Source organism: Varroa destructor, unplaced genomic scaffold (assembly GCF_002443255.2).
Source record: "Varroa destructor unplaced genomic scaffold, Vdes_3.0 BEIS01000003.1, whole genome shotgun sequence".
NCBI classification, from domain to species: domain Eukaryota; kingdom Metazoa; phylum Arthropoda; class Arachnida; order Mesostigmata; family Varroidae; genus Varroa; species Varroa destructor.
In genome coordinates, this window is record NW_019211456.1 from 7,292,698 (window position 1) to 7,311,888 (window position 19,191).

Consider the following 19,191-nt stretch of genomic DNA (forward strand, 5'->3'; position numbering starts at 1 on the left):
CACGTTACATATCACGCATGACGGCGACGCGGATAACACTCACAAACGCGAAAGCAACAGTTATTGTTATTGTTTAATACGACGCAGTGATTATTTATTGCCATTCAAATAGTGCAGTTCTACAAATTATAATAAGAAATGTAATAAGAAATATAATAAGAAATAAGACAAATGTTTATGTTTACGACTTAACTATATTGTTATCACTACTGCTATTCCTACTTCGGCATCGTTTGCCGTTGATAATACCCACGTATCGATTTATTGCAGGCGGTGAAGTAGCTAATGTTGACACGAATACATTGCCAGAAACGTAATTGAAATCGTGGTAATTTTGTCATAACCGTTGTCTTTATTAGCGTGCAAATACTGAAATTTCCTTCAACACTACAGAAGGTGGAATCTGTACTTTATAAAGGGCATCTGCGATTATGTAATGAACTCGTGTGTTTACGGTGCACCACGCACCTTTCTTCTGCAGGATCGCCTATCCGAAATGGACGACCATCAAATAAACGGTATGGTCCCAGACAAACGCTGACTCATATTCTAGGAAGTTACTTTGTTCGCAACAAGGATTCGGACAACAAATTGGATCATAAATAAATCATTTAATAGGACCCACATCTTTTTATTACATAACGTACAACACGGACAAAACCCCAGTAAACGGGCGTGCATCTATAAACCACGGTAAGTTTACACGATCGATCGATGGTGACAAAGGCATACATGTATATACAACAACTTATTTCGAAACTATTCCGTCTGGGATGCTACCTATCAAGTGGCTTGTACCATAAGCGAGAGTTCGATGTGCGAAGAACTTACAATAACGTAAATCACGATGCATTAGCCAAGCCTAATATTTTCCTTTTCAATATATTCCTTGCCTCATGAATATAATAGTTCTTTGCCTATAGTTACCTGCGTTTTATTAAATAATGTACAGATTCAAATAAGTAGTGATCCAAAATGAAACTAAAACTAATATCTAAAATATATTTGTGTGGAAACAACGATGCTATTTAACCTAGGGCTAAAAGGTTACCTCTTTGTCCATTTGGCCCACTTTTTATTTACGAAAAAAACGGGAAGCCGATTAATCACCTATACTGCCCACGTGCGCTGATCACTCCGCTTTTACATAGGGTTACTATTAAAGTACAGCAAAATCTTTATATGGGTTATATATGAAGGGTTTCCTTTGTTTACAAATAAAACTAGCAACTTAGCTGTAGTGAAAAAACAACATTGTAATAAGCAAACGTAAGTCTCTGCAGCATCGCGCACATTTGTGCACGACAGATTCGTTTGCTGGTCACAATCATTGTGCATACCTTCCCCACTCGGAAGATATCAGCGAAACGGGTACGTTAACAATACGTTCTTTGTCAGGCGAACTGACGATTAGACAAAAATATGACTTGACGCGATACGAGTCTGCACGGGTACGACCACCGCCGCTGCTACTATCATCCTATTATGCATATGTGTACATATCTACACATATAACGCAAACAGACACACACACGCACTCTTCATAGGTACAAACCTGCAAGGACAACACATTTGGTGTCAAGAGAGAAAGCTGCCGCTGCCAATAATACGGTGCTTATAGATACAGTACTCGACTGAGCAACTGTTACTAGAAAGTCCTCAAGGCCAACAACCAGAGCGACTAGAGCAGTGACAGCAACAACATACAAGCCAACAGGCCACCGCATAGAGCAATGTCAAGCGACTGCAGACATCGTTGGGGCCAAGTAGGACCAGGGAAAAGCAGATTATACCGTGCATGATACAACCTCAATGCGGCAAGAAACAAGTACCAGGAGAACCTATACCTAACCAGAATAGCCCCTACCTACCACCCCCCCCCCCTCCACAAAAGAAACGGAAGGAACGACTTCGTTGAACCATCGGTAGCCATGATGATATATGCACGTACATATTCGGCCCCACACGTTATACTGTGGCCAGCAAACGGTTAGTACACACAGTACATTGCGTGAGAATAAGAACCAGGAGCACGATCGGAAAAATAGTCTCATATATGCATTACACAAGTATTTAGACAAAAATTGCTAGGATTTTTTTAATTTTTGGCGTTTCGAATTCTATGAAGACCTCTACATACATCGACGTCCATAAATATGCGGATCGTAACGACTCGCGTTCTCACGGTAATTAATCTGCGCAAAAGAATACGATCTCAGCCATTTTGAATCACAGGAGCAGTGCTAAAACCGCCACAATTGAGGAGTGATCAATTAAAACAATGTGTACACAAGCGTATAACTGAATCATTGGTTCCATCTATTATATGGATTAAAAGCTTAATTTGAAAGCAAAGGTCTTTTAAGATTAGAAGCATGGCTGTGACAGAGTAAACTGATAACCCTTTTGATTTTCGTTCCTAATGCGTCAGTTTAAAATTCGAAGGATTCGTAACTTGGAAAAAGTTTGTTATGGCTTTTGTTCAAGTAGGATATACTTCGCACGAAAACTGAAGACAAATTTGAAATATAGGACATTACCTAGATATTTTGGGTTTTGTATCCCAAAAAATGTACCAGTCGCCCTCTTGGTGTTCTTATTTTTTATGACTTGATGACGATTTTTGGTAATTTCCACCTTATACAATATTAGCCAATAGTAGACTTGTAGCGGGATTAAATATCTAAACATTTTGACATGAGTATCAGCATTCTTGCTTCCACAAGTATACGCTAATACAGTTTGTGAGCGGCGTGGTCTCAATAAGCACAGGGCATCCTTAAAGTGCGTTGCCATAGCAACCATAAATATCGAGCACACTGCTATTCGGGTTCAAATCTCAGCATTAGTAAAAATTAGCCCCAGTGATCGAGAATAAGGAAAACAAAAAATAAAGGAAAAGTAGGAATTCGAAAAAAAAACAATTACTTTGAGATTAATAGCTCTTTTTATAGTAATTTATGCGGTTTCAAAAGGTCTGTTGGAAACTCTGGGATCTAGCAAAACCCACTCCACTTCGACTACTAGCAAATGTTTCGTACATATCTAAAAATAAGTGATTCCGTCGACTTGTTCATATAACAATAATTAAAAAAAAACCCACTCAGTAGAAATATTTTTTTATCTATTACTGAATTACTCTTAATAAAAATAGAATGTCGAACAAAAAAAATTTACTGTAATAGATGTTACCCCAGTCTTATTCGATTTATTTTGTGTTAAACGACTCTGGCTTTTTGGTTATTCCAAATGCACACACAATGAGAATTTTATATATTAAGGTAATAATTATAGAAGATTGCAGTTCGTAGTAATGTAACCCTTTTGAAGAAACATGGCTGAAAATTTCCTTTCTGTCAAAAAACAGTCTGTACTATTATCGTGACCGGCGCCGTTAAATCTAGTGAATCATATTCTATTTTCTAAACGTTTAAAGCAAGTTGTAGAGAAATAACGGGATGCCCTGCTCCATCCAGCTGTTGCACGCACATAAGTTATAAGTTATAACCTTCGCAGTTTTATCTTATTCACATCAATAGAAATATTTCTGGAAGTTTTCTCATATCCTGTATATCTTTTTTGTATGCATCGCCAGATATCGGAACTGCTGCCTAATTTTTTCTGTACATTTTGTGCCCTCATGGTCACCAGCAGACATAGAGGTTAAACGAAAGATGAAATAAGCGGCGGGAAAGGTAGGGACGTAGCGATCTCAGCTCTCTCCCTCTACGCACGTACAACTTTAGGACCTCTTGGGTGTCGCAGTCTTCCCATTAGGGCCATAACTCTACAATGTCAGAAATCGCCGCTGTAGCAGCATTACCATTGTGGCCTGCATCACCGTCACTCCATCTGCCGTCTGGCTCGGGACCGAGAAATACAGCGTTCACTGACACCCCGCCGAGACCACACCTGCGACTGAAGGACAACCCATCTCGCAGCAGACAATACAAAAGAAAATCAAGCTACATGGATAGATAGGTATATTTTAGCTACCATGCATTGACGACATTTTTGTTGTTATCCATTGAGTTAGGTTTTCTGCCAAACTGTATTGATTTTTTTTTGACACGCTCAGCTTAACAACGACAACCAACATGAAGCTATGATGAATAGGTGCTGGGCGGCTCCAAGCTCGCTTTCATCAACTGTTTACCAGTGACGAACAAACGTTGATGCTATTGATTAACGTAGTTCAAGAGTTTATAAGACAAGGGATGCTACAGAAAGTAATAGGATATTTGGCACTGCTTATTTGTTCGACGAGTTATTGCAGTTCTTTAAGTCTCTTGACAGTTTGAACGGTCCTTAGCTGTCTGTAGTTAGTACAACTGAAAGCTAGCTAGTTAGTCAATTAGCTAAAAAAAAAATGAGCAATTTTGTTAGCCAATTGACGGAACTACTTTTGTTCAGTGAATGATTGATGAGTTAGTCGGGGTATCTACAAAATTCGATGCCTGATTATCCGGACTACCGGAGGTCATGAATCCCTATGAATAGTTACTTCCAGTGTGCAAATGTTCATTAAATCTTTTCTTACATATTGACGTTCTTTTGAACACTGGATGGTGTTAATTTTTTGACCTAGAATTGTGATGACAGCATTATAATAGTACACACCAATCAACGCAGTATACCAGTTTTAGTTTCTTTACGCGGCGATTGTGTTTACTTCTCTTAAAACATGTTTTCAAACTAACCTCGATCGACTTCAAGTTGTTGCGCTGCTCGAGGCGACACAGCGATGGTATCCTTGTTAAGCAGACCTTTTGCAGTTGTCATGTTAGTTCAGCAACATGCTCATTTGACTGGACCCTGCTTCTTTTTATCTGCTCTATATCGATAATATCCGTCATACCACACACAATATAACAGCAACACAGAATAAATCAGCCGAATCAATCGACGCTGCTGTCGACTAGAAAACGGTTACTTTTTACTTGCTATTGCACAACTCAGCGCGCACTTAACAGATTTACACGTCTCATCACCATACTAACAGCAGCTGATGTTGTCGTCTGATTACATCGCTAACAGAGCGTAATATCTATCTTCTCCCTCTTTGCCGCCCTCCGGACACAACTCACTGGCGATTGCAGGTCGACTGAACTGCAGCTCTTGTTCGTCTGAACACGGCAGCGAACGAATACAGCCACTCGCCTGCTTCTTTCTGACTGCTACCGTCGTCTGCGCTCCCCTCCGCTAGTCGGCTCCGCTGTCTGCGCCCTTGGCGCCAGGAACGCTCTACTCCAGGGCGCCTGTGTCGGTGCAGCTGGTCCACGCATTTAGTCCGCTCCGAGCCGTAATTGACGGAACCCACTGAAGGTGCTCACCACAGACAATCACAACCGCTACGCTGTGCTACAGAATTGAATCGGCGCGAAGGCCCTGAGGAAAGGGTAGCCAGTTGCCGCTTGCTTGTCATTTGGTGGAAAGGGAAAAGTAAGGGCGTGCTCAGAGGGATGAACGACTGGAAAAAGAAACGCATCCAGGCAAACAAAAGTACAGACAGGCACGTCGGATGAAAACCTGAACTCCATATACGAGAGGCTTTACTCTATAAACGCATCGTTGATTATCGGCACCGGTTCGGTTCCAACAGCGGAACAGTGGAAGAAGAGACTCATCTTTGCCCCAAATTTGATTCATTCGGTATTACTTCATTGGATCGGCGGCTTACAGACGTTGGCGGAAGGATGGCAACGAGGAACCACAACAGATAGAAACAAGCTATGGCCTATGTATAGGAACTGTGTATAGTGACGGGGCTTGGCAGGCAGAGTTGCATGGTGGCATAAAATAAGAAAGATATATGTTATCACTTCGATAGTGAGCGGAGTAAAGTTGCTTGATCTACAAGAGGGTGACTGGCTTGCATGGCAGTAACATGAATGGAGAATATTCACGGGCACGGTGTCAGTCGGACAGGAAATTGCTTTACGAGAGTACCTACCAATAATACGATCGTTATATTGCGACGAAAAAAATATGGGGTCGAAACCTCAGAACCCGAAAATGCCTCTTAAACGAACCTCACGTCATATACAAGTGCATTTCTTTTTTACGTGACTCAGTTGGTTCAATTTACTGTCAGGATATAAGAACTTGTTATAAAAACAAAGGATTCAAGTAGACTCGTAACAGGATACACTGCAGAAATGGCTTTTTATTCATGTAGCGTATATACACATTAATTTAGGCAATTGCACGGTACAATATAATAAGCATAGATGTCGATAAAGCGTATTTGATCGCAAGGAGAAATGTACCGACTGAAAAAGTCGATTTTGGAAGGTAATGCAGGTATCACGGGGCTGCCTATTACCTTGGTAAGCGGAGATACTACAGCGTATTAATATAACATGCTAGCACGTGTTCGGATGTATTAAAGGTTTCTATCTGGGTATTTGAAATGAGCTCTGCAAATATGAGAAGCCTAATTTTCCGTAGTTTACACTCATCAAGACAAAATATAAAATTATTATTATCAACATAGGCCAGCATAGAAATATTCAGTACTAAATCTAATTAGTATATTTGAAATTGCTCTTTATTAGGCCGCAATCGGTTATATGAGCCTCGACGTGGCTACACGCTCTTTTCGTCGACTACTCGAGTTAAATAGGTTATTATTAATATTATTATTAGACAGATAACTTCGAGAACCGCTGCTGGCCTATACGAAAATGACATAACATAAAGCACTTCTGGTAAACGGAATCTTTTACGGCACAGTGGCACAAAAGGTAGATTGTCCGCTTGTTTAAAGAACGTCTACTTCATAAGTCTGGCAAGACAGAAGAGTCAAGCATTAGATTTAGGTTTGAAAGTTCAACCACCGTTTTTTAAGAGCTTTATTATTATTATTATCATCATCACCATCATGACTGTTCGTGCCTCTATTAAATTGTCTAGGCTTTACGCACAAGTCCAACATCATTGATCTGTATTACACAATCAATACGCTGGGGACTACTGTGCAGAAAAAATTGTTTCTCTAATCAAAGTTTCGGACGTGAACAGGTTTTTCAAGCCTGACATATATAACTTGTACAATGCTCTGACTGAATAGAAATGAATGATCTGATTCGCTACGCTAAATGGTGGCGTATTCTGCGGCATATAAAGTCTTCCTAGCTCTATGTTCGTAACTGCATTTTGTATTCGTTTAAGTTTTTTCTTCATAGGTTGACACAGTGGAGCTAAGTGACTGCCGTGTTTTGAGCTGGTAATTATTAACGAGCTTATTGAGGGCTTTGCCAACGCATCTGATAGCGGCTAGACTGTCGGAGGATTATTCATAATTGTAGACAATTGTAGTCATCAAATAGCCGATAGCCTACACAGCGAAAGTTTTTGTTGTCTTATCTCTTTATATAAAGTGAAAAAGGGTGTATCTTTGTTCCATGTCAAACTATTCCCATTTACATTGTGATTCCACAATGCTTGCGATCCATATTGTATCACGGGCTTGATTCAATCAGTGGCTGAGAATGTGTCGTATCATTAAGCTTTAGTTTTAACCTTCTTTGGATTCGTTCCAGTCTAGTAAAACATTACGCAGGATATCTCTCCATTTTTCATTATTCAAATAAGCCGTTTTCTATTTGCAGCTTTCATTGGATCATCAACCGATACCACTTCAGTCTGCTTTCGTACGTCAAATCTAAATTCAACCCTTCACAAGGATCTTCGCATTTTTCGAGACAAGAAGGATTATGGACGCGCGAACGGTAACAGGCTTCATTTGCGTACATTTCTAGTAGGACGATACAAAATTCGTTTGGCCTGATGTGTGCGTCCACATTTTTCCTGTAAGACCTTCCGATATCTAGTCGAATCGAATCAAGGAAACATCGTCTATTATGAGTTCGATCTGTTCAATGAACTTCAGAGTGGATAAAGGTTGTACATTCAAATAGTTTACGATTCTCATTTGATTCAAGCTCTCGTTGCTGAGAATATAACTGTACATTGGTCTTCGTGTCCTTATGCAGATTACTTTGCATTGGTGCACCGCTAGCATTAGACATACTTTATAATACCGTGGTAAAAAATCGCTTGGCATTTTTTTAAGCATCTGCGTCCATTCTTCATGCGCTAGAAGGGGCACAAACTGTTTTGTACATTAGCTCTACTATATAAGGTAAATGCACACAAATGTTTAACCTCATCTATAAAAAACATAAAGAGAACATTTCTAGAACTGTACCTTGTTTCCAGATTCGTGAAGCCATTTTTAGATCTTGAAAACGCGGTCTTTATTCTAACAGTGGAGACTGTACTATGCGAAAGGCCCGAGGGGCAGCTGCCCCGTTGGTGTGCAGTACGCCTAACAACAAGCTACGCGTCATAACTTCAAAGACATCTCTGAAATCTCACTACATACTATAAGCAGGTAAAAACAGGTTAGTTCATCGAGTGATACTGTTGATTAATGGAAGACAGCAGGCAGTCAATTGCCTTGCTCTTCTTCATGTAAGCGAACTGCTACTCGACAATTAGGCCTTCCTGTCTAATCCTGAGATATTTCCGACAGATACGATTCGGTAAACTGCTATTTTTTTTTAGACTTTGAACTCTTACTGAGCACCGGATAATGGTGGCACAGCCATTCGTGTAGGTACGAACGAGCTCAAGGCTTGGGTCAACCTAAACAGGTCACAAAGTACATCGGCTTCTCCGTTACCTTCAGTCATCGATGGTCAAGTTGAACATTTCCAACAGCTTTTCCTATTAATATTGACATATGTCAGCTACTGCTTTTACAATTTTTTCGAAATGTTACCTAGATATCGTCGTTGAATGATTCATTAGATCGTGTCTTTACCACGAAAAATTACGTCCAAAAAGTTGTTTTTAGCAAACGGATGGAACTAGACAATTGCACTCTCTTTCGCTCGTGACTGTGTGAATATTTCAGAATTGTAGGTTCGTATCCAGCGCAGCAGATATCAATAGTTCATGACGCTAGTTTTAGTTATTATTAGTCATCTGTTGCTCGAATTTTATAAAACTTAATAAAATCTTGGACACTGCTCGAACTTCTTGAAATATTTATCGAATTCGTTATTAACTCGAAGCTTAAACAATCATTACTTTACAACCTGTAGGGCTCCTTAGTAGAATTTGGTCCGCTTTTAGAGAACTGTGACGTACGAAGGACTCTGCAAAATCAGCTTTGATACTAGAAAATTACTTTGGCCATGGTACTTTGTAAATCCATGTTTTTGTTACTTTACGGAACTCAACCGGATATCGTTTCCAACTTTTACTTTCTCAGTTTACAGGATAAATTAATAAAGTTATTTCCTTTTTATTTATTTATATTTTTTAAAAAGGAGCTTATCATCTTTTAAGCATCGCTTCGTTGTTGGCATCGAAAGTGCTTTATTAAAATGCTAATGTTAAACGAACGTGTTTATTTCCAACCTCCGTACTCTTCCGCTTTAGATATCCCACACAGGATTATTTATTACTCACACAGGATTGATTAGGATCAACGCGGGTATGGCGGCCGTTGTGGTTGCAGACTGTACGTGAGGGTAGCTACCACTCCGTACATTTCCCTTAGAAGTATAATAATAATAAGGAGAAGCTAAGGGAATCAGCGGTGGCGTCAGCTGGATGGGAGCAGAGCGGGTCGAAGGATGCACACCCATTCCGTTGCTGTCGTCTACAGTCACCCAACACCAACCGAGGTGGGCGTTAACAAAGACGAAGATGCCGCGACCTACCAAATGACTGCCGTTGCGAGCGCGACGACTGGCAACCTGAGCGAAACAACAGAAGTCAACAACAGCATATTAAGATAGTTCGATTGATATTGCATAAAAATTACGTACGTAATTTTTCTATCTAATGCTTTATGCATACGCATGTAGTAACGTTGGGTCTGACAATAATTGTCTTTTTCGCGGTCGAAGTCTCATTTTTTCTTGGTTTTGCACATTAAGGACGGTACGCATATGCGAAAGCTTAACCCTTCTGATTATGCTAGACCCAGAAAGTCGTTGACAAAACATGGAAAAAGAGCTACGTACACACGCACTATAATGCGATATCGATAACGGGATCGATTAGATACTTTGATGGATACTGTTGCATTTTTTGAGTATTATAGCGCCAAAGAATCAGGAGGCATGCGCTGCTAGGTAGACGACGGACTTTTCCTATGGTAGTGTTCAAAGGAGCGATACTTCCGGCAATTTTGTGATATAAACAAAATGCTTTAATGCGCTTCAGAATAATAATGATGCACCATAATTTGCTTAAACATAGGAATGGTTATGATGATAAATCTGAGGCATCCTGATACTATCCTTCCGTGACAACGAACAAAAGCATTAACATCAGATGCGCACATTAAGCTTTTAAAGAAGGTTTATAGAATATGGACGATTTCGGCATGGCGTTTTAATTCAAGCATCGTTCTTTTTTTTCGTAGTTTATAGCGCTATTCTAGAGAATGGTAGACTGCCTATAGATTATCTATTATTACTTTTATTATTAGACATAAGATCTTTTTAATGAGTGCAAGTCTGCTGTTTGCTATACAAATCACATCAACACCAAACCAAACTACATCTAATTTACATCGCCGCCGGCCTTCGAAATGACCACGGATACTTGTGCAGGAACTTCAAAGTGTGTTCTCCAAGTTATGAACACAAATTCTAAGTATACTTAGAATTTCCTACCACTTTATATCCGCGAAGTATTCCGCTCAGAGTTACTGAGATTTGCTGGGCGTCGCTAGCGGTAGCTTAACAGCGACGCCAATTCTGCTGTTACCATATGCTGGCTAAGTTACGTGAAGTTAGAATTTATTTTCTGATGATCTCAGTTTATCAAACTTGCAAAGTAGCCTTGAGGCTTGAATAGCTGAGGCTGAATAGAGTTAACTTGAGTTCAAGTCTTAATTGGTGGTACAATTAAAATGCATCATACGTTCCGTACAGATAGAACAATCATAAGAAACAAATCCTATTTAACTACCACTTTAAAGTACAAGGCCGTTATTACTGTTACAATATAAAACAAAGGTTATATGTTAAGGTATTCGAATATCTGTTGTCATATGTAAGAAGCAAATCTCGATCAGATACGTCGCATCTCAATGAATAAACATGTTTTATGTGTCATCTTGTAGCATTCGTAGCGTACGCACACCCAATACATATACGTCAACGAATGACTCCAAACCCTTTGCCAAGACTAGTCTTTCTGCTTTATTATCATGGACTACCGTCGTCTGTATGCATGCGTTTTTGGGGTATGTCGAGAGAAGACACTGATAACACAGACACCGAACTACCTAAGTGCATGATATCCATATAGGTCCGCTTTTCTCTTTTCTATTTTTTTTTTTCAGTGGGAAGGGCTTAATGTTTTGATTACATTTTTTATGTCGGACACACGACGTCGAATGACAGCGATGACGGGAAAAAATGTGGCTGAAGTTTTGTTCCAAATTCTCAGTTTAGAAGAAAGACGCGACAGTGAAAGCGACCAGGGAGTGCGTGGTCGAGAGTGCGTGAAGATGCAAAAGTTAAATATCTTTGTATTTCAAATAATCAAAGAAGATGCAGTAGATGCGAGATTCAGCCATCATCTAGATCATTAGCCAAAAGCTTTTCTCATTTGGAGTAATGCGTTGTTTCCGGTCTTCCATAGGTTGTACATAACCGCTTCCATTAACTCCATTTCCCAATCTTTATGGACACGCTCATTCCCCTACGTTCTACCCATTCGTAGTTAGCCACGTAGTAATCGTTTACAAGATAGCGCAGTTGTAACTTGTTCGCCTGCTTAAGGCATAGATCTAGAGGCCTAGGTTTGAAACCAAGCGAGATGAACTTCATTTCGTGCTTAGAGCCAGTCGTATGAAACAATGCTTCATGGCAGTACCGGTCGTAAAGTTCGAGGCCATTTTTGTCAGCTAACTACTCGTTGGGACGTGTAATGCAAAGTTCAAATAGAACAATTCAAAAGCCTCTGTTGTCATATACTACTCTGTTTTCTGAAAGTATATTCGATATGTTTAAATATTTGAGTTGTATCCAAACATGAATGTCTGAATATTGTCTTTTATCGAGTATTTGCCAAAGTTACCTATTAGATATCATTGACCTTTCAGGCTGAGTTATGACGAGGATCGGACAAAGGAAGCTAGCAGGTTTATTCCGGTTGACCGGACTCCATTTGAAAAAAAAGAGCCAGAATATTTAGAACCAAAAATTGAAATATAGGGCAAAATAGATGAGCAGAAAAGTTACAATAATTCATTAAATAATATTAAAACAATAATATGCTATACTAGATTGAACGTAGCTTTGTTAAGTCTATATATCATAACGACTGACGAATATTTGCTGGTCTCCTTTGTTCGATCGTAATCTATAGCTGGCGCGCGCAAGTTCAAAATGCAATTTCAATCTGTTTATGCGAGTTTTCATGTTGATGGCGGGTTGTCCAATTTGGATCAACTATTCATTTCCTCTCCGCCCAGGTGAACCTTTTATATGACTTCTGCCAATTCTATTCTGTCCGTCGAGGAGAAGCAGACTTTGTCCCATATATGGTTTTCTTGCAGAACGGCCTGTTTTTACGGGTGCCTGTAACCTAAGGGAGTCAAGGACATCAGTGTCGCACTGGTGGATATTAACATTGGCACGGTGAAATAAAAGAAATAAGCGATTTCCATAGCTGGTACGGTTGTGTCTAGACGGCGGTTACAAATAATGTAAGGTCGAGGCAGTGGAACTGCTGGATGCGTTAAAGGGGCAGTTGGCTGTGTAGCGGACCCAATAGTCTTTTGCAAAAACGTCATCTTGGTAAGAGAGTTACCGTCGCCTTACCGTAGTTTCATTCGTAGTAGAACAATTTGACGAAACGGCCTGCGACGGTCTACAATAGGCGACAGCTGATAAGTTTGTCACTAATATACCCGTGCAGTTCTGATAAAACAAACTTAGTTAGAAGTCCGGCCTACCTTCGTTACTACTGAAGTAAATGATCTGAGCCACTTTCAGACGTATACGAGAGACTGTACACTCGTTCCCCTTCACATGACGCTAAATAGCTGCAAACACGTGCAACCCTCACCTCATGTATGCAACTATGCTGTATAGTCAGCTCCTTATTTTGCAGTAAGCATGCACCATAAGCAAAGAATAGCCATTGAAGAAAATGGTGCGTTGTTTCATATCCTTTAAACGATGTTACTATTCGTGCTACTTTTATTGTATTATTATTAAAAATAGCCATTTTACCTTATGGCTACGCCGCGGTGTCTTAAACGCACACTATTGCAAAGTGTACAATATAATAGCTGAGATTCTCAGGGCCTTAACCCGTTGTCTTGGGTACGCGAATACTTGGCTATTAATACACCTGGTACTAACGTAGTTTAGACTAAGCCTCTAAGTCAGTATGCGCTAGTAGATAATATTGAATATAGGGCATAGGAGCATACAAGTAATCAAAAATATTTTTTTCTGCTAATCTTTCAGAATTGAACTCATCTCCGACGTAACGTGGCTGCTTGAGCCTCGTACGGCGTTGCCTTAGGACCTTAAGGCGAATCAAATGTCAGATGCAATTTGGTTTCTAATGTTGCGTGAAATCGAATAGGAGCAGAAGCCAATCTCGCTCTGGCAGCGCTTCCTTTCGCAGCACGAGTCGGTTGCGAAACGAACGTAGAGAGCGAAACGTAAAACGAAAAGCTTTTAGACTTTAGAGTGAAAGTAGAGTCAAGGATTGCTGTGATCCGCCCCAACATTCCACTATTCGATCGAATAGGATTCGTCAACGATGACGAACAGAAAAGCACACCGCAGGGCACGATGTCCAATGGTCTACGGCCTCACGTTTTTGAATCAATAATTGCTATGACTGTTTAAAATTGAACAAGAATGGAAAACGGCTAGGACCACATCAGCTTTCCGTCTTCAAGATGTTCTAGAGAAAAGTCAACAACGACGGTAATGGTGACAGAGGTCGCTAGATACAAAAAAAAAAGTTACCGAATACGATCATACTTTATGCCAGGTTTTGTAGGTGTACTTCATACCAATCAAATAATAAGAAAAGGTTCTTTATATGTTATTCACTTTTCCTGTTTTCTCTAATTGTCCATAATTGCAAAAACCCACTGCTATACTTACATTAAATAAATAGTTATTAAAATTAATAAAGGTTTTTGCATAGCAGTATCTTCGAAATGTCGAGCAGACCGTTTTCTAATAACGTCACCCGTTTTCACAACGGGGGCTCATTCATAGAGCTGTCGTGACAACAAAAACAAGGTTTAGCGTTATAGATCGCTATTTTCTCTAGGGACTTCTCATCGCACCTGTGCAAAAAACAATTGTTTCCATAATTATATAATTTAATTACCATTATTATAAGTGATCCATTGTCAGGCTTCGTACTCTACTGAGCTACTAGGGAAAGATGCTATTAAGCGGTTATCTCTAGGGCAAATTTAAAATGACTGGGAGAGTGATACGGCTTCAATAAAAGTCAACACTTTCCCATGGTTTACAATTACTTAGAACGTAAACATTTGCAAATCTTTTGCCTTACCCGATTATAGAAAAGCCTATTATAATCGATAAGCTCTTCCTTTAGAATCGAATGGTTTTTTGTCGATCCTATATGGGGGCGGCCTATGACTGTTCTCGTCTTGAAGTGCCCCTGTTGCTTATCAATTATGCCATTTCCCAGCTATATACTGTGAGTGAATCTTGTGAATTATTGTGGTTTTCCATTTTGACGCTTTGGAATTAGCGTTTATAATAGAGAACACATTTTCAGATGACGTTCGACTTTTGAAGGACATCTTGCTACTCGTTTTTGTCCAAATGATTGACGGCGCTGGACATAGGAAGATGAAGTTATACTGAGATCAATTCAATCAACGGCTAAAATCATTTGGTCGATTTGAAATTTTGTTCTAACTACTTTACGCAGACGAAAATGACACATGGATGTATTTTTTCTGGTTGACATGGGTAATCTGGACTTTTTAGCTCACCTTTGTATACATGTTTATGTGTCCAATAATAACAGATCTTCACCATAGTTTAAAGACATGCGAGCCATATATAATAAAATATTCTATGTAGAGGTGTTGAGGGAGTGTGTATTCACCAAGCTGAAAACCGCATTGGAATGTATTTAGTTAAATAATGTCCCAATGAGAAGAAAGGTATCTTTATCTCACCAGTACCGATTAAGTAGAATTCGATTGTTTAAGTTACAAGTTTGATGATATTGATGTAGCAGATACGGGATGATGATCGGCTGTATGACTGGCCATTGATTTGCGCGTCGACTTAGGACGACTCTGAGTACCAACTACTTTCCCATTCTAGATCAAACCGTTTCTTTTGTTGCCGTTTGATCTTCTACTAGTATGCTATATATTTTTAAATAGTATTTTTAGCATAGACCTCAAATGAAACTCATTTTTTGTTTTTTCAAGGTGCCTACGAAAAGCTAAAACGAAATGAAGTTATACCAGAGTATTTGTTTCACCTTTACCCTAGATTTGTGAAGCCTTACCACTGAAACTCTTATAAAGCCTAAAGTCTGTTTTAAGGCACTGCAAATAGGTCACCCAACTTGAACTACTTTTTTTAAAACAACTACTTTTAAGCTGCTGCTATTTGTACTGTTAATCGTGTTCAGTCATTTCATAACAACGTTCATCTTTTACAGCAGTACGAAAATAAATATTTTTTCATCATTTTTTTTTAAATTTTATATATCAAGATAGCTCCTTTAGATAACTTATATATGTCTCGCTAACACTTAACTATGAAACGTTAGTCATGTCACAATGACAATAATAAACCTTAATACGCGAGGAAGTCGAGAATTTTTGCTCTAAATAGCTGTTATTTCCTGGCTATTTGTTAGAAAAATTTGTTAGCTATACTGCTAATGATTGTCATTGCACAGCCTCGAAAAGAAAGGAAGAATTAATGCAATATTTTCTATTGAAAAATAGGAACGACGGATTTTAGTTTACACATCGTGAGGCGATGTGCACTATTATTTTGCATAGCACACTCTTATAGTGCGCCAGGTAGGCCGGAAGGCAGCTCTATATCAGGTCACACTCCTTTGTATATTCTGTTAACTATGAATTGCAAAAACAATTTTGCATTTTGTCTCTCTCCCTCTCCCTTTCGTTCTCCCCCTTCCTCCCCATGCGTCTTTCCTTTTTGGGCAAATGTGGTGTGGGCATCTAACTGCAAAGACTCGAAGGCTGTGTTTAGTTTGTTATTTGTTTTGGCTAGATAACGCTGATTAATAAAGAACTGAGTAATGACAGGGTGTCAAAACTGCTGGGGTAGTTGACTTACGAAACTGGCCCCCGTAAACAGCCATACCGCGCACGACCAACAGTGCTTCCTTCAATGCTTACGGAAACATCCTGTACTGCGTATTTAGCAGAAAATGCACAAAATTCGCTCAGATTCGCCTTCTAAACGTATAGTGCTACCCCTTTGCGATCGCATGTAATCTGTGACAGGTTAGGCACACATATGTTCGTGTCAGGAAACGTCTCACAAGGTTAAGTAATACGAAATAACGCGCGATCAGTTACTTCCAGTCATGATATGCGAAAATGGCGTCAACTGATGCAATAAAAAAGATTTTGAAAGAGGACCTTAATAAGCTTAGAACAGTCGTGGCGAAAAGCTTTCCCTTGATTGTTTGCACTCAGCACACTGGCCCAATTTAAAAATTAGCTAGCTTCGAGGGCCGTTTAGAAATGTCCCTCTATCGTTAAGATAAGCCTATAGTCATGTACATGGTTGTTGCATGGTGAATGTTATACAATAGTTCGCTCATTTGTACCAAATATGTTACTCTATTTTTAAAAATATGTTAAAATATAAAATATTTACAAAGTAATCGTTGTGCTTAATAGTCTGAACTCTGTACATAAAACGTTAAATGAAAGCTCTGGTCTGTTATGACTGAAATCTAAAATAGAGAATCCGAATATCAAATGTATAGCTGGGCATTTGGGCCACTCAAGCTGGCAAAGCCCTATTGACTACTGAATACAGCTTTACGTTTAATCCGAAAATTTTAAAATACTGAGCAATAACAGTATGCGACTATTACATTCAATTTGTAATAGACACGTTTTGCTTTCCGTATTATGTGAACCGTGTGTTTCTAAGGCAAGCTATGTCATGATCTTCTATAAACCGTGAACACTTGATCCGTGGCCCTATCTGTTGTTCTCAATACCGTCTAGTACAAATACTATTCGCTGGTCAGCTATTTCCAGAAGGTACTACATTGGAGTCATGGCGGCTATTGCAATGGAAGAATACGCTTGGTCGAAAAAACGGACGCCCTCGGGGCCTTTTTCAGAGTTAGTCAAGTGCTTACATTGTATTGAAGCTTCGATAGAAAAAAACTTCAATTAAAAAATTAAAGATATGTGCTTGCAATGCGAAGCGTTATTTGTCAGCTTCATTAGATGTTACGTGGGTATACTTATATGCGAACCGTATCGTATAGCTGCGGCCGCTTTTTCGCTTCTGGAAAGAACAGAGAACTTAAACATAAGTTGGATATTACCCTCAAAGTGTATCATCGTCTCTAATGCTGTCATCTACTGCTTTGTAGAACTCATTTGCATGTAATCGATTATGGAATTATTGGATAATTGGAGTAGGTATCGTCTAGCCTCTAGAAGGGTATTTCGTCCCGTGAAAACGCAGGTCATTGTAAGGATTTGAAAAATACTATAAATATGGTTATATTCTTTCACGTACTTTGCTTAGATTGCACACAGTTTGGGTCTATGAAAATAATCAACAATGGCACTTTTCTACCGACAATATATTTTTAATTTCTTTATACGTTAATGAGCTATCTGTATGAGAAATTTATATAATTTCTATTTCAGCTAATCTGAGCGCAAGCTTAACGGGTAATCCTTTTCGTATTAGTAGCAACATGTTTGATAGTATATTGTTTACACATCACAAAGGTTTTAGCCAATTGTTTCTCAAGCCAAATATTTTCGCTCGATTTGGTCGTTATATGTTGGGGAATACACGGTGGCCTTGTGTATCGACTGCCAATTGATCTGAGCGTACAATAAACTTTTTTCTTTCTGGCCGAATGAGTCAGTAAACTTCCTCTAAAAAGCTGGCCGACCTACTATTTTTCACCTTGTGCGCTTCTCAATATGCCATCCAGGAGAACATCGAAGGACATTTACATAATTTCGAAGTGAACAATTCTTCTTTGTATAGTGTTGAGTGAAGTGTTGAGACGCAGCTCGTCCGACTTCACAGAGTTCTACCAAACTACCCCGAAGTCGTGCGGTATAAACTGTTACCTTCAGTCTCCCTAGAACTAGTAAGTAGGATAGATGGAGAAAACCTTTACGGGCCCTGTGGATGTATCCGTTCGGCGTAGGCCCTTCATTCATATAGTGGTTGCTCGTTTTGTTCTCTGCTTTTGGCAAAAAGTCACCGTTGGTGTTGCCCTCATGTGTAAGGAACCCATCGCTTGTTTGACTTGACATGGTCTACATAAATATGGCGGCCGACATTATATAAGTACGATGGCGGCTAACGGCAGAACTGAGTTCCGTAAACTTCTGCCGGTCAATACGGAAACGATCGGATCTGTAATCTCGTAGGTAAATGATGACTGAGTACTCAGGCACTCAGTAAGTAGAATATGTGCATTGGCGGAACCAGTTCAAAAGTATTAGCAAGTGTCAAACACAGTGTTCGTACATGCAAAATACAGTTGATTGTTCCGGTGAATATTGACAATTCACTATATACATCCACTTTATCCTTCATTAAAACAGAAGATCATCACGTACCAGATAGATAAAGTAAGATGCATCTAAGCGACGGTAGTGTCACGCTTTAACGCAAGAAATCGGGTTCTGTCGCTACGAGAGGAATTAGTGGCCCGATTTTCTACGTTATCACGTAAACAGAATCGCTCAGACATGCAGAAATTTAGGCTGGGTTTTCTAGATCAGCTTACTGGACGCCAACATAGATGCGTAAGAAAATTCAGTGATATTCAGCGATGAAAGTCGACCATAGGCTTTTCCGAGGGCACACATAGCATCAAACTTCGACGCCTATTATATAGACCGATTTAATGTTATCGTGGAGCCTTAAA

General features: G+C 39.5%; 1 protein-coding gene and 1 long non-coding RNA gene across 10 annotated transcripts in view; one reads left to right on the forward strand and one right to left on the reverse strand.

Annotated features, from left to right (window-relative positions):
* The window catches only part of LOC111247530 (heparan-sulfate 6-O-sulfotransferase 1-like), a 49,918-nt gene extending 44,733 nt beyond the window's left edge, over positions 1-5,185 (reverse strand). For 2 of the 3 annotated variants that reach the window (XM_086983087.1, XM_022798558.2), the window contains exon 1: positions 4,701-5,183. The gene's annotated coding sequence lies outside the window, so the exon portion shown is untranslated. Of the gene's footprint in view, positions 1-4,700 lie in introns of all 3 variants that reach the window. The other variant, XM_022798560.2, reaches the window with a different exon arrangement.
* LOC111247239 (uncharacterized) lies at positions 1,378-17,307 on the forward strand. Of its 7 annotated transcripts, none has more exons than XR_015323368.1 (6): positions 1,382-1,989; positions 3,596-3,981; positions 5,100-6,174; positions 7,614-7,733; positions 8,224-8,408; positions 13,515-14,113. It is a non-coding gene; the product is annotated as an uncharacterized LOC111247239 (long non-coding RNA). The 7 variants fall into 7 exon arrangements; XR_015323367.1 differs by lacking the exon at positions 5,100-6,174 and adding an exon at positions 9,454-9,841 and having other exon boundaries at positions 1,383-1,989; XR_002672018.2 differs by lacking the exons at positions 3,596-3,981; positions 5,100-6,174 and adding an exon at positions 9,454-9,841 and having other exon boundaries at positions 1,387-1,989.
* The last annotated feature ends 1,884 nt before the right edge of the window (positions 17,308-19,191 follow it).